The sequence below is a fragment of the Phocoena sinus genome, chromosome 5 (assembly GCF_008692025.1).
Source record: "Phocoena sinus isolate mPhoSin1 chromosome 5, mPhoSin1.pri, whole genome shotgun sequence".
Classification (NCBI taxonomy): domain Eukaryota; kingdom Metazoa; phylum Chordata; class Mammalia; order Artiodactyla; family Phocoenidae; genus Phocoena; species Phocoena sinus.
The window spans coordinates 52,061,755-52,074,656 of NC_045767.1; the positions used below are offsets into that span (position 1 = coordinate 52,061,755).

A 12,902-nucleotide genomic window follows, 5' to 3' on the forward strand; every position below is an offset into this window, starting at 1 on the left:
AGACTAACATAAAACCTCACACTAAAGACCTACTGTTTACTTCAGTCCCTGTTACCCAATACATCATGCTGGCTTTCAAGAAAAAAATTACAAGGCTTGCTTAAAAAACAAGAGAAAACATAGTCTGAAGAGACAAAGCAAGTACTGGAACCAGAATCAGATATGACACAGATTTCGGAATTATCAGACAGGGAATTTAAAATAACTCTGATTAGTATGCTAAGGGCTCTAATGGAAAAAATGGATAACATGCACGAGCGGATTAACATAAGCAGGGTAATACAAGTAGAGAAGTGGAAACTCTAACAAAAGAATGAGAAGGAAATGCTAAAAGTAAAAAACATTGTAACAGAAATGAAGAATGCCTTGCAAAAATTATTAACAGAAGTTCTTCAGGGAAAAGGAAATGATATAGGTCAGAAACTCAGATCTACATAAAGAATGGAAGAGTATTAGAGAAGGAATAAAAGTAAAATAAAATCTTTTATTTTATTTTATTTATATTTTGTTATAGCAAATGGATAAGTTAAATGAATGACAGCAGTGTTATAAGGGATGCGAGGGAGGAATTGGGGATATTCTGAGTTACCTGCAATAACTTAGTATGCATGAAGCAGTATAATGTGATTTGAAGATGGACTTAGGTAAGTTTAAATGTATATTGAAAAGCCTAAGGCTACCACTACGTTTTTTTGGAAGTATAATTGATATGCTAAGAGAGGAGATAAGATGAAATCATATAAAATGTTCAATTAAAACCTGAGAAGGCAGAAAAAGAGGAGGTGAAAAAAGAAACAAAGAACAATTGCAATGAATAGAAAACAGTTACAAAATCAACTCAGGGAAACAACAAGAAACAAACAACCCACTTAAAAAAATGGGTAAAGAACTTGAATAGACATTTCTCAAAAGAAAGATATACAAATGCCCAATAAACACATAAAAAGATGCTCAACATCACTAATCATTAGGGAAATGCAAATCAAAATCACAATAAGAAATCACTTCTATACCTGTTAGGATGCCAATTATAAAAACAAAAAGACAGAATATAACAAGTGTGGGACTTCCCTGGTGGCCCAGTGGATAAGACTCGGTGCTCCTAATGCAGGGGGCCTGGGTTCTATCCCTGGTCAGGGACGATCCCACATGCATGCCACGACTAGGAGTTCACATGCCACAACTAAAGGGCCCACTTGCCACAACTAAGGAGCCCACATACTGCATCTAAGGAGCCCCCCCGCTGCAACTAAGACCTGGTGCAACCAAATAAATAAATAAATATTTTCTAAAAAAAAGAAAGAAGCACATGGTGTCCAGGTGGCTCTTTAAAAAAAAAAAAAGAATATAACAAGTGTTGGCAAGAAATTGGAACACTTGTGCATTGCTGTTGGGAATGTAAAATGGTGCAGCCACCATGGGAAACAGTATGACAAGTACTCCAAAAATTAAACATAGAATTACCATATGATTCAGCAGTTCCTCTTCTGGGTATATACCCAAAACAACTGAAAGCAGGGACTTGAACAGACATTTGTACATCCATGTTCATAGCAGCATTATTTCACAATAGCCACAAGGTGGAAATAACCCAAATGTTCATTGATAGATGAATGGACAGAGAAAATTTGGTTTATACATACAATGGAATTTTATTTAACCTTAATAAGGCATGAAAATCAGACCGTCTACAATATAGATGAATCTTGAAGACATTATGCTGAGTGAAATGAGATGTGGCGATTAATGGCGGTGGAGGTTGCACAGCAATTTGAATGTACTAAATGCCTCCGAACTGGACACTCATGAATGGCTGAAACAGTGAATTCCGTGTTATACAGTCATCCCTTGGTATTCGAGGGGGAGTAGTTCCAGGATCTCTGTGGCTACCAAAATCCACAGATGCTCAAATCCCTTATATAAAGTGGTGTAATATTTGCATATAACCTACGCACATCCTCCGGAATATTTTATTTAATTAATTAGTTTAAACCAATGCTAATTTTTAAAAATTTATTTATTTATTTTGTTTTTGGCTGTGTTGGGTCTCTGGTCGCTGCGCGTGGGCTTTCTCTAGTTGCGGAGAGCGGGGGCTACTCTTCATTGTGGTGCACGGGCTTCTCATTGCGGTGGCTTCTCCTGTTGTGGAGCACAGGCTCTAGGCGCACGGGTTGTCACTAGTTGGGGCATGCGGGCTCAGTAGTTGTGTCTCGCGGGCTCTAGAGCGCAGGCTCAGTAGTTGTGGCTCACAGGCTTAGTTGCTCCTTGGCATGTGGGATCTTCCCGGACCAGGGCTTGAACCCATGTCCCCTGCATTGGCAGGCGGATTCCTAACCACTGTACCACCAGGGAAGCCCCCTCCTGTATATTTTAAATCATCTCTAGATTACTTATAATACCTAATACAGTGTAAATGCTATGTAAATTGTTGTAAATACAATGTAATTGCTATGCAAATAGTTGCCAGAATGTGGCAAATTCAAGTTTTGCTTTTTGAAATTTTTTTCAAATATTTTCCATCCACCATTGGTTGAATTTGTGGATGCAGAACCTATGGATATGGGGGGCCAACTGTATGTATTTTACAACCCACATTTTAAAAAAACTGAGAGAAAAAAGGTAAATATGGTTGCCTCCCTTAAAGACCTAAGAGATGGATGGGTGGTGGTTCCCATCATACCTCTGTTTAATTTACCAGTCTGGCCTCTACAAAATCCAGACAAATCCTGGAGAATGGCGATGGACTATCACAAATCTAACCAAATACTATCCCCAATTGCAGCTGCTGTGCCAAGTATGTTATCTTTGCTAGAGCAGATTAGTAGGGACTCAGGTACATGATATGTGGCCAGTGATCTGGCAAATCGACTCTTTTTCTATCCCCTATCAAAAAAAGAATCAGAAATAACTGACATTCCTTTGGAATGTGCCACAATATCCATTTATGGCCTTGCCCTTAAGCTATGTTAACTCTTTGTCCTCTATCATAACATAGTCTGAAGAGACATGGACCAGCTGGACATCCTGCAGAGTATCACACTGATCCAGTAAATCGATGACATCATGCTAGTTGGATCAAAAAACAAGCGATTGCTAGGATATTGGAGGCCTTGGTAATTTACATGCATCCTCAAGGGAGATGAACTTGAAAAGACTCAGGAGCCTGCCACATTAGTATTTTTTCAGAGTCCAGTGATCTTGAGTATGCTGGGGCGTCCCTTCTAAAGTAAAAGAGAAATCACTGCATTTTGTAGCTCCCGTCATGAGCAAGGCAGCACAATGCCTGCCAGGTAGACCTCTTCAGGTTCTAGAAGCAATATATTTCCAGAAGTACTGCTCCAACTCACATACCTGGTGACACAGTAGGATGCCGTTTTTCAGTCGGGTCCATAGCAGGAAAGGACTCTGCAACAGGTCTAGGCTGCAGGGCAAGCAGCTATTGGCCATTTGGACCACACAGCCCAGCAGAGCCTATTAGGGGTATCAGTGGTGGGAAAATATGACATGTAGATTTTATAACAAGCCCCAATAGGAGAATCACAATGTAAATCCATAGAATTCTGGATCAAAGCCATGCCAACTGCAACAGAGAATTATACACCTTTGAAAACACAGCTCCTGGAATACTCCTAGGCCCTGATAGAGATGAGTGCCTCACCATGGAACACCAAGTGACCATGACACCAGAACTACCCCTCATGAGATATTTCTATCACACTTTGCAAGGCATTAGCTGGGGCAGACCCAGGTGGAAGAGGTACTTCTAGCATTGAATGTGAACAAGACCTGAGGGCACAAGCAAGATGCAAGAGAAGATAGCATGCAGGTAGCTCATAGCATCATGCAGGTGCTGTTATGCAGCACTTAGTGGTGTGCTGGAGCCAGTCTGCACCAGCTCATGAGAGCTCATTGTTGTTTTCAGGAAGGGTTGCCACTTGTCGACATCATATTGGTGGTTTGAAATTGACCACAGTGGAAGTATTTACATTATGAAAATTAGCTAACGTTATAAATCAGATATTTTTTTCTCCTTTTCAGAAAGCCAGTTTTTAAATATTTACCAGTATACCACTGCTCAGTTCACATCTCTTACTGCATGGGGGAATATTTGATGATCAGTTGATGCAGGAAAAAAAGCCTGAGCTTGATTCACAAATGGCTCACCTTAGTTTGTTGGTGAAAGCTAGAAAGGGGTGATGGCTGCACTGCTGCCCCACCCAACATGGTCTTGAAAGATGACGGTGAGGAGAATGCCTCCCACCTGGTCAGCTACTTTATGTGGAAAAAGAAGTGGCCTGAAATTAGAATACACAGGGACTCATGGACAGTGCTGAATAGGTTGGCCCTCTGATCAGGGGTCTAGAAGCGGAAAGCTTGGAAGACTGGGGAACAGCAAAGACAAGGGTAAAGCCATGTGGTTGAACATATGGAAGTGAGCATAGAGTGTGAAGATCCTTATTTCACATGTTAATGACCATCAGAGAACATCCATCATAGGAGACGTACTACCAAAACACATATCCAGTTGATACAAGCCAGCCTCTGTCATCAGCCACTCCAGTGCTTGCATCTTGGGCACATGAATGGAGTTCCCATGGTAGCAGGGATGGAAGCTATACATGGGTGCAATGGCACAAGTCCCTCTTAAGGGTGATCGGCCTACTCTCACCACTGAATGTCTGACCTTCTCGCAACAGAAACCAACAGCACAGTCCCTCCAAGAGACCTGATGACAAGTTAACTACTTTGGATACCATCTACCCTTTCCCAAGGATAGATGTATATTCTAGGTGTGGATTTGCCTTTCCTGCCTGCCAGCCCTCATCCAGTACCATAATCCAAGCGCATATAGAATGTTTAATCCTCCAGCCTAAGATTCCACATACTACCGTGTCACACAAAGGGACTCACTTAACGTTAAAGAAGTGCTGGAACAGGCATAATACCATGAGATCCACTGTTCACATCACATACCGCCATACCCAGAAGCCACTAGCCTGATAGAAGAGCCAGCTCAGAGCCAATACCTTATGAAGATGGCATGCCGTCACGTGCAATGCAGGGGACATTCTAAATAAATGACCCTTATAGGGTGCTGTTTCCCCAGGAGGTAGAATACATAGGCCTAGGAATCAAGAGGTGCAAGTGAGGGTACTCCCATTTTCCTTCACTCCTACTGACCCATTTGGGGAATTTGTGCTTCCCTTTCCTGAAACTCTAGGTTCTGAACAGTCAAGAGTCTTGGTTGCTAGAAGGGAGTACTTCCACCATGGCTGCCAGCTGGGCTCTTTAAGCTCCTCCTGCCAAGGTGTCGAAGGACAAGAAGAGGAATCACCGTCCTGGCAGGAATAATTGGCCCTAGTCACCAGGAAGAGGTAAGACTGCTGTTAGATAATAGAGGCAAAAAAGAATATGTTTTCCACCTGGGTGATCCATTTGAGCATCTCTTGGTACTCTCTTGTTCAGTTTTGGTAATAAATAGACCACTGTAGCAGCTACAGACTGAGAACAGCATTGTGACCAGGGACTCAGACTCTTAAGAGTTGAGGGTCTGGGTCATACTACCAGGTAAGCCACCAGGAGCACCAGAGGTGCTAGCTGAGGGTGAGGGTAAAATAGACAGTGAGTAGAGGAGGGAAATGATGAGTAGTAATTGCAGCACTGAGACCTACTATAGTGGTAGTGTCTGTAGTTGATCCCAATAGTGTACTTCCTCCCCAGGGTAGCCTATGTCTAACGACTGAACATCATGGAAGTATAAATCCTGGTCCCAGCCGTCATGATCTGGACCAAATTGGGAGGGCTACCCTAGCTTCGGAATTCCTATTAGGATCAACTTAGACCTTTTAGGGGACTAACACAGCCAAACTTTTCTCTCTGCCAAATTCTACTTTCTTTTCTTTTCTTTCCACTGGTGTTGATCCCTGAAGCAATCCCTAGTAAACTTCCTACCTGCTAATCTCAGGGTCAGAGTCTGCTTCCCAGGAAACCCAATTTAAGATACTAGGTTGGTTTCTTTATTTTCAATATGAAAAACCTCCAAATTCTAGATTAATTATCAGAAAGCTTGAAAGCCTCATATGTACGTTGATTAATTCATTCATTCAACAAATATTTATTTAGTACCACCTATATATCAAGAACCATTCTAGGGCTTCCCTGGTGGCGCAGTGGTTGAGAGTCCGCCTGCCGATGCAGGGGACACGGGTTCGTGCCCCGGTACGGGAAGATCCCACATGCCGCGGAGTGGCTGGGCCCGTGAGCCATGGCCGCTGAGCCTGCGCGTCCGGAGCCTGTGCTCCGCAACGGGCGAAGCCACAGCGGTGAGAGGCCTGTGTACCGCAAAAAAAAAAAAAAAAAAAAAAAAAGAACCATTCTAGAGGCTAAGGCTATAGTGACAAAAACATAAAAAGATTCCTCTCCTTGTGGCACTTGTATTCTAGTGGAGGGTAACCAACAATGAGCATGAAACAAATAAGATAATTTTGATGAGTGCCATGAAGAAAATAACACAGGAGAGTATGATAGGAAGTAACTCGAGATGCTAGAGGTATGATGGGTTCCATCAAGAAGGTGGTTAAGTAAAGCTTCTCTTAGAAGATGGCATTTGAGCCCAGATAGGAGGAACCCAGCCTTTTAAGAACTTGGTAAGAATATCCCAGGCAGAAAAAAGAGCATGTGTAAGGAAGGAAATGAGTGTGAGCGTGTAAAAAATAGGACAAAGACCAGAGTGGAAGGAGGTGGTGACCAAGAGGGAGTGGGCTAAGAGGAGGCCATTGAGGTAGGCAGGGGCCACATTGTATAGGACCCATGGGAAATTGAAAGGAGTTTGGATTAATTCTAATCTCAGTGGAAATCCATTAGAGGATTTTAAACAGGGGAGTAGTATCATCCGTTTTATTTTTTCATAAGTCAATTTAGTTGCTGTTGGAGAATCAACTAAGGGGGAGAAAGGCAAAAAGTGAGAACAGGGAAATTGTTGTTGAAGTAGCCCAGGTAAGAAATGATGGTGACTAAACCTGGAATGGTGGCAATAAAGCAGGTAAGAGGTAGTTGGATTTGGGATCTATTTTAGAGGCATAGCCAACAGGACATGCTAATGGATTGTCTCAGTGGAAGTTCAGGATAACAGAAAGGAGAAGAATATAGAATGTCTGATCAACTGGATGGATGGTGGAACTGTTTATTAAGATGGGGAGGATTGTGGTGGGTGGGTTGGAGGGAATGAATCAAGAGTTCTAATTTGGTGATGCTAAGAGACATGACACCGAATGATAGGTAAAGTCGTGAGTTCTGGTACACTGTCCGGGCCCCAGAGAAAGGCTTCAGGTCGGTAAAAATTAATACTGGTTTCCCCCAGCAAGAAGTCAGGCCACCTCTGGATTTCCAGACAGTTTACTGTGAACATTTAAGTGATCTGGGGCAAGGATATCAGTGAATGCCCCTCGCCCGTGGCATACACACCTTCTCTCTCCTCCCTGTGTGGACACTCCAGCCCAACTGTGATGGCTCTGGTCCAGGTTCCCAGGGGCACAGACTCCAAACAGCCACATTGCCTTGGCCCTGTAGACACCTGGCCAAGTGGGTGAGTATTGCCTGAGAAGAGCCCCAGGGGCGCCCTCTGTAGCCCAGGGCTCAGGGCAGGAGCCCCAGCTCCCTGGGTCTAAGGGAGATCTTGCTCTAGGCTCTAGTAATGTGTGCCAGTTTCTCCCTTCATCATGATAACTGTATAAATAGAGCAGTAGGAAGCTCAGGGCACCTAGTTATCAAGCCCCATACAGGTGCTGAATTATTTAAGAGGCAAGTAAGAAGAATGGGGGCCTGTAAAGAAAACAAAAAGGAACAGAAAGTGAGGAAGGCAAGCCCACTAGACTGTGAGAGACTTGAGAACAGTGGCCACATCATAGCCAAGCTTGGATCCTCAGCACAATGCCTGGAACTTACTAGGAGCATGGGGACAGCTTCTCTTTCCAACCCCAGCTTTACACTCTTTTAAGGCACATCTTCCTCTTGGGGAAAGTACCAGCAAGGAAGATTTCACCATTTTCGCCAACTCAGTAGAGCCTGACCTCCATTGGTCCATGTTTCTCAGTTGGGTGAAAATAAATGTCACAGCGCAACCAGCCTTTTGGTTCTTGTTCTCTTGGATCTGCATGCCCACAAAGGGAGTCCATTGTCTTTCTGCACTCCCACTCCTCAGAGGAAGCTTGCAGAGATAAAGCACCCACACTGCTCTCACACACCCCCTCCCCACCAACCCGTTCCCCCAACAAGAGGAGGGAGGCCTGAAGTTCCCCAGGGGTGCTACTTCTGTTCAAAGAAGAAAGAAATATTAGCCCCATTATCAATCTCACGTTTAAGATGGTTCTTGGTCAGTTCTCTAAAAGCCAGTTTTCTAAAAGCCAACTCACCGAAGGCTGATTTACTGAATGGCCCAGTCTCCAAAGCCCAATCACCAGGAGGGAGTCTGATGTGGGTCTTTTCTGTATCTTCCATATCTCTCCTTAACATGCTCATGCTTTCCTCCACCTTCTTGAACATATTTGTTATTACTCCTTTAATGCCATAGTCTACTAATTTTATCATCTGTGTTATTTCTGGATCTGTTTTATTGATTGATTTTTCTCATCTTTATGAGTTATATTATTCTGCTTCTCTGCATGCCTAGTAAATTTTTATTGGATGCAAATAGTTTGAATTTTGTCTTGTTCAATACTGGATATCTTTTGTTCCTTTGAATGGTTTCGGGCTCTGTTTTAGGACACAGTTAAGTTACTTGGAAGGAATTCAGTCCTTTCAAAACTTGTCTTTATACTTCGTTAGTTGGGTTCAGAGCAGCCTTTAGTCTAGGGCTAGTTCTGGGGATTGTTCTGCCTGATCTTTTCTGGTGGTCTTCCCCTAACCTCATGTAGAGTTCTCACACACATTGCTATGGACTGAATGCTTGTGTCCCCCCCAAATTCACATGTTGAAACCCTAACCCCCAATGTGATGGTATTTAGAGGTGGGGTCTTCAGGAGGTAATTAGGTTTAGATGAGATCATAAGGGTGGGGCCCTTATGATGGGATTAATGCCCTTATAAAAAGAGGAGGAGACCAGGCATCTCAGTCTCTCTGAGACACCAAGGAAGGCCACGTGAGGGTATAAACAGGAAGAGAGCTCTCACCAAGACCCAACCAGACACCCTGATCCCAAACTTCCAGCCTCCGGAATTGTGAGGAATAAATGTGTAAAAAATTTTAATGGAAATACAGTTAATTTACAATATTAGTTTCAGGTGTACAACATATCAATTTTTTTTTAGATTATACTCCACTTAAAGTTATTACAAAATAATGGCTATGGAAATAAATGTCTGTTGTTTAAGCCACCTGGTCTATGGCATTTTGTTTCAGTGGCTGAGCTGACTAAGACACCTAGGTACTGATGAGTACTGAGCTGAACTCTCAAGGGGAACTCTCTGTGGATCTTTGAGCTCTCTTCATGTGTCTCTTTACTATCTTCTGGCCTGACCCACAAATTCCAGCTCCCTTGACCTCCTCAGTGGTCAGAGACCACTCTGTTTAGGTGCTCCTTCCTGTGCTGCAGCTGAGAAATTCTCTCCAGGGGGTATTCTTGGACAGTCTTAGGGTTCACCTTGTTTGTTTTCCTTCTCCGTGCTGCCTGTTGTCCAATGCCTGAAAACTATTGTTTTACATATTTTTTTCTAGTAATTTCATTGTATAGGAAGGAGGCTAAATCTGGACCCTGTTATTTCATCATGGTCAGGTAAAATCAGTCTATACTATAGACTCAATGCTCCAGTATCTAGTAGGGAAAGTCTTCCCTCATCTTTCTTTTTACTTCAAAACTTTCTTGGCCATTTGGGTCCCTTTCTCTTTCATATGAATTGTATAGCCAGCTTATTAAATTCCCTTAGAAAGTCCTGTTGGGTTTTGGATTGGGATGAATTAAATTTATATAATAATATGAGATATAACTGATATCCTTACATTTGCATATATCTTGCCCTTGGATGGGGAAAGTTAATATCATAAAATACTACTTCTCAGCTGCTGATGCTTTCGATGGCCTGGAAGGGGAGGATGCATGGTACAATTGGATTGGGCATTTGAAGAACCAGTGGAGGACAGGCTGGCCATTTCAAGGTTGATAAGCTGGAAGGGGGTGGGAATTCTATTGGATTAAAACCTTAAAATTCTAAAGGTTAAGGAGATAAGAGTGATCTCTGAGACAGTTTATTATGAGAAAACAAGATGGAGAGAAGTATATATGGTATATATATTTAAGAAAGGGGAGATACATATACACATATATACATACTGTATATGTATACATGTACATAAATCTATAACTACTTAAATTAAAAACTGTAAAGTTAATTAACTATAAAACCAGTTTTCAATGACTTCCTGTGGGGAAGTAGTGAACAAGCAGACACAGAAACTGAGCTTTTCTGAATATTCCCTGCTTTTAGATTTGACTTTAAAACCATATATGTTTTACACAATTATACATCAAACTTAAATTTTTAAAAAGCAATCCCTAAACACTGAAAGTAAAATAAAACAAATGAACCCAACTCAACCAGAATCATGTTGGTGGCACAGCTACCCAGAGAGAAGCAATTTAAAGTGACTTTTAAAGCACAGTAATTTGATAGCCCATCCCTAGTGGGATATGCCTTACGGATAAAAAAAGAATTGCAAAAAATATCTTAAGCTGCCCTGAGAAATCCCACATTTTTTGAGGCAGTGTTAGGGCCATTATTCTCAGACTATAGTGTATGTAGAGTGCCCTAAAGGAAGCAAGTAATTCTGCTGAGATTGTCAACAACTGAAGTTTTTCAGTGTGGTAGGAAAGAGGTCAATGAGTTAAGTAATAACCCTGTAGTCTTTAATTTGAGTTGAAACTATTAGTATAAACTCATGACATGTACTCTTACCAGCAAACACCATTTTCTACTCTGTCCACTGAAAAAAAATTCCAGAAACAGTGACTAAGCCGGTAACATTAAGTGCCCAGATGGTGGTCCCAAATTCAGTTTCACCTAGAAGGCCAAAGGGCCCCTTGGATTACAGCCATGACAGATCTAGGGCAGGAAACACACCACCTGCCCTGAATAACTGAGTTTCCTGCTCTCTGGTGTGACCTTAAAGATTCCCAGGGCTGTGTCCAAAGGCCTCACAAGCCAACCTGAAGAGGCTCCCACAGGCCACTGAAACATGAATAATAACTTTAATAGATTGAAATATATCCAATATGATTATGTCCACTATTTCATAACAAAGCAAACAAACAAAACAAACCAAAAGTTAGTGGTCACTTTCAGAAGATTCTAGGAAGTCAGCTCATCTGAAATCAATCTCTTATCTTGTTTTTTTGCATAACATGTACCTCCAGGTACCCATGTAGTTGTAGTACTTTTGTAGAAGAAACATCTAAAGCTGCTTCCGTTAACAATACAGAAGGAGTGATGGAGCCATAACGTCACCACTGTGCAAGTTCTAACAAATCCATGGATAGAGGAGTGCTGAATAACAAAGAGAATCAGACATCCTGTGCCGTCCTCTGTGAATAGTATTTGCCAGAAAACTGAACCTGAGTCTGATCAAACTTCTAGATCTAACCACTAATAGGCAGAAACTAAAGGGACGGAGGAATACATTAAATGACACCACAGAGGCGCAGTTATCAAAATGCAGGCTAGGAAATGCTACTGGAAAAAACAACCCATTCTCTTCAGTAATTGCAAGACAAAAGTGTGACAGGGGAGGAGTCTATAGATTCAAAAAAGATTTAAAGACCTGTCACAACCAACTGCAATTTATGGCCTTATTTTGATTCTGAGTCTAACAAATAGACTAAATAATCGTGCGATAATTGGAGAAATTTAAACAGTGACTAGACATTTAATTATCCAGAAATTGTTCATTTTTAAGATGTGATAATATTTCTTTTTTAAAGAGATAAATACTGAAATTCTTATAGACAAAAAATAACAATAGTCTCCCTAAATAAATATAACACATTCCATTTATTATCCTAACAGGTTTTTTGGGGGGAGTGGAAGGAGTTGATAAAATTGTTTTAAAATCTATATGGAATACATATGGAAATATAAAAGCCTGAAAAGCAAAGAAAACTATAAAAAGATAAATAATGAGACACTTGCCTTCAATTGAAAGCCATTGTAATAAAAATCACTGTAATACAACCAGAATGGTATTGGCATAAGAGTAGACAAATCAGTGGAACAGAAGAATGGATCCAAATATAGATCTCAGTATATATCATAATTTAATATGTGACAAAGGTAGTATTTCAATTCTGTGGGAAAGAATGGTTTATTTAATAAATAGTGCTGGCATAACTGGCTATTCATCTAGAACAAAATGAACTTGTATCCCAGTTTCACAACAATACAAAAATAAATTCCAAGTGGATTAAAAACTTAAATGTAAACAGTAAATCTTAGAAGAACATTTAGGCGACTACGTGGAAATCTAGGGGACAGAGAACACCTCTTTAACTAAAACCAGAAATCTGGAAGTATAAAAGATAGACATATTTCATTATCTAAAAATGGAAAACTTTTATATGGCAAAAGATACCATAAACGAAGTCGAGTCAAAATATGCATTTAGAAAAGTATGTGTAATGCAGATAACAGATAAAGGGTTAATAATTCTTACATGCAACAAATTCTTACGAAGTGGTAAGAAAAATATAAACACTTCCATTTTTTAAAAAGGGCAAGGATATAAACAGGCAATTTACAGAATACCAAATCCAAATGGCTAATAAGCATATTAAAAGGTACGCAAACTCACCAGCAGTCAGGAAACTGCAAATTAAAGTAATGAGACATAGGGCTCCCCTGGTGGCGCAGTGGTTGAGA

General features: G+C 41.1%; 1 long non-coding RNA gene across 1 annotated transcript in view; it reads left to right on the plus strand.

The window, feature by feature from the left end:
• Nucleotides 1-12,902, plus strand: part of LOC116754593 — a 54,890-nt gene that overhangs the window by 7,862 nt on the left and 34,126 nt on the right. The window contains exon 2 of the long non-coding RNA XR_004350083.1: nucleotides 5,222-5,375. This is a non-coding gene — a long non-coding RNA (uncharacterized LOC116754593). The remainder of the gene's footprint in view (nucleotides 1-5,221; nucleotides 5,376-12,902) is intronic.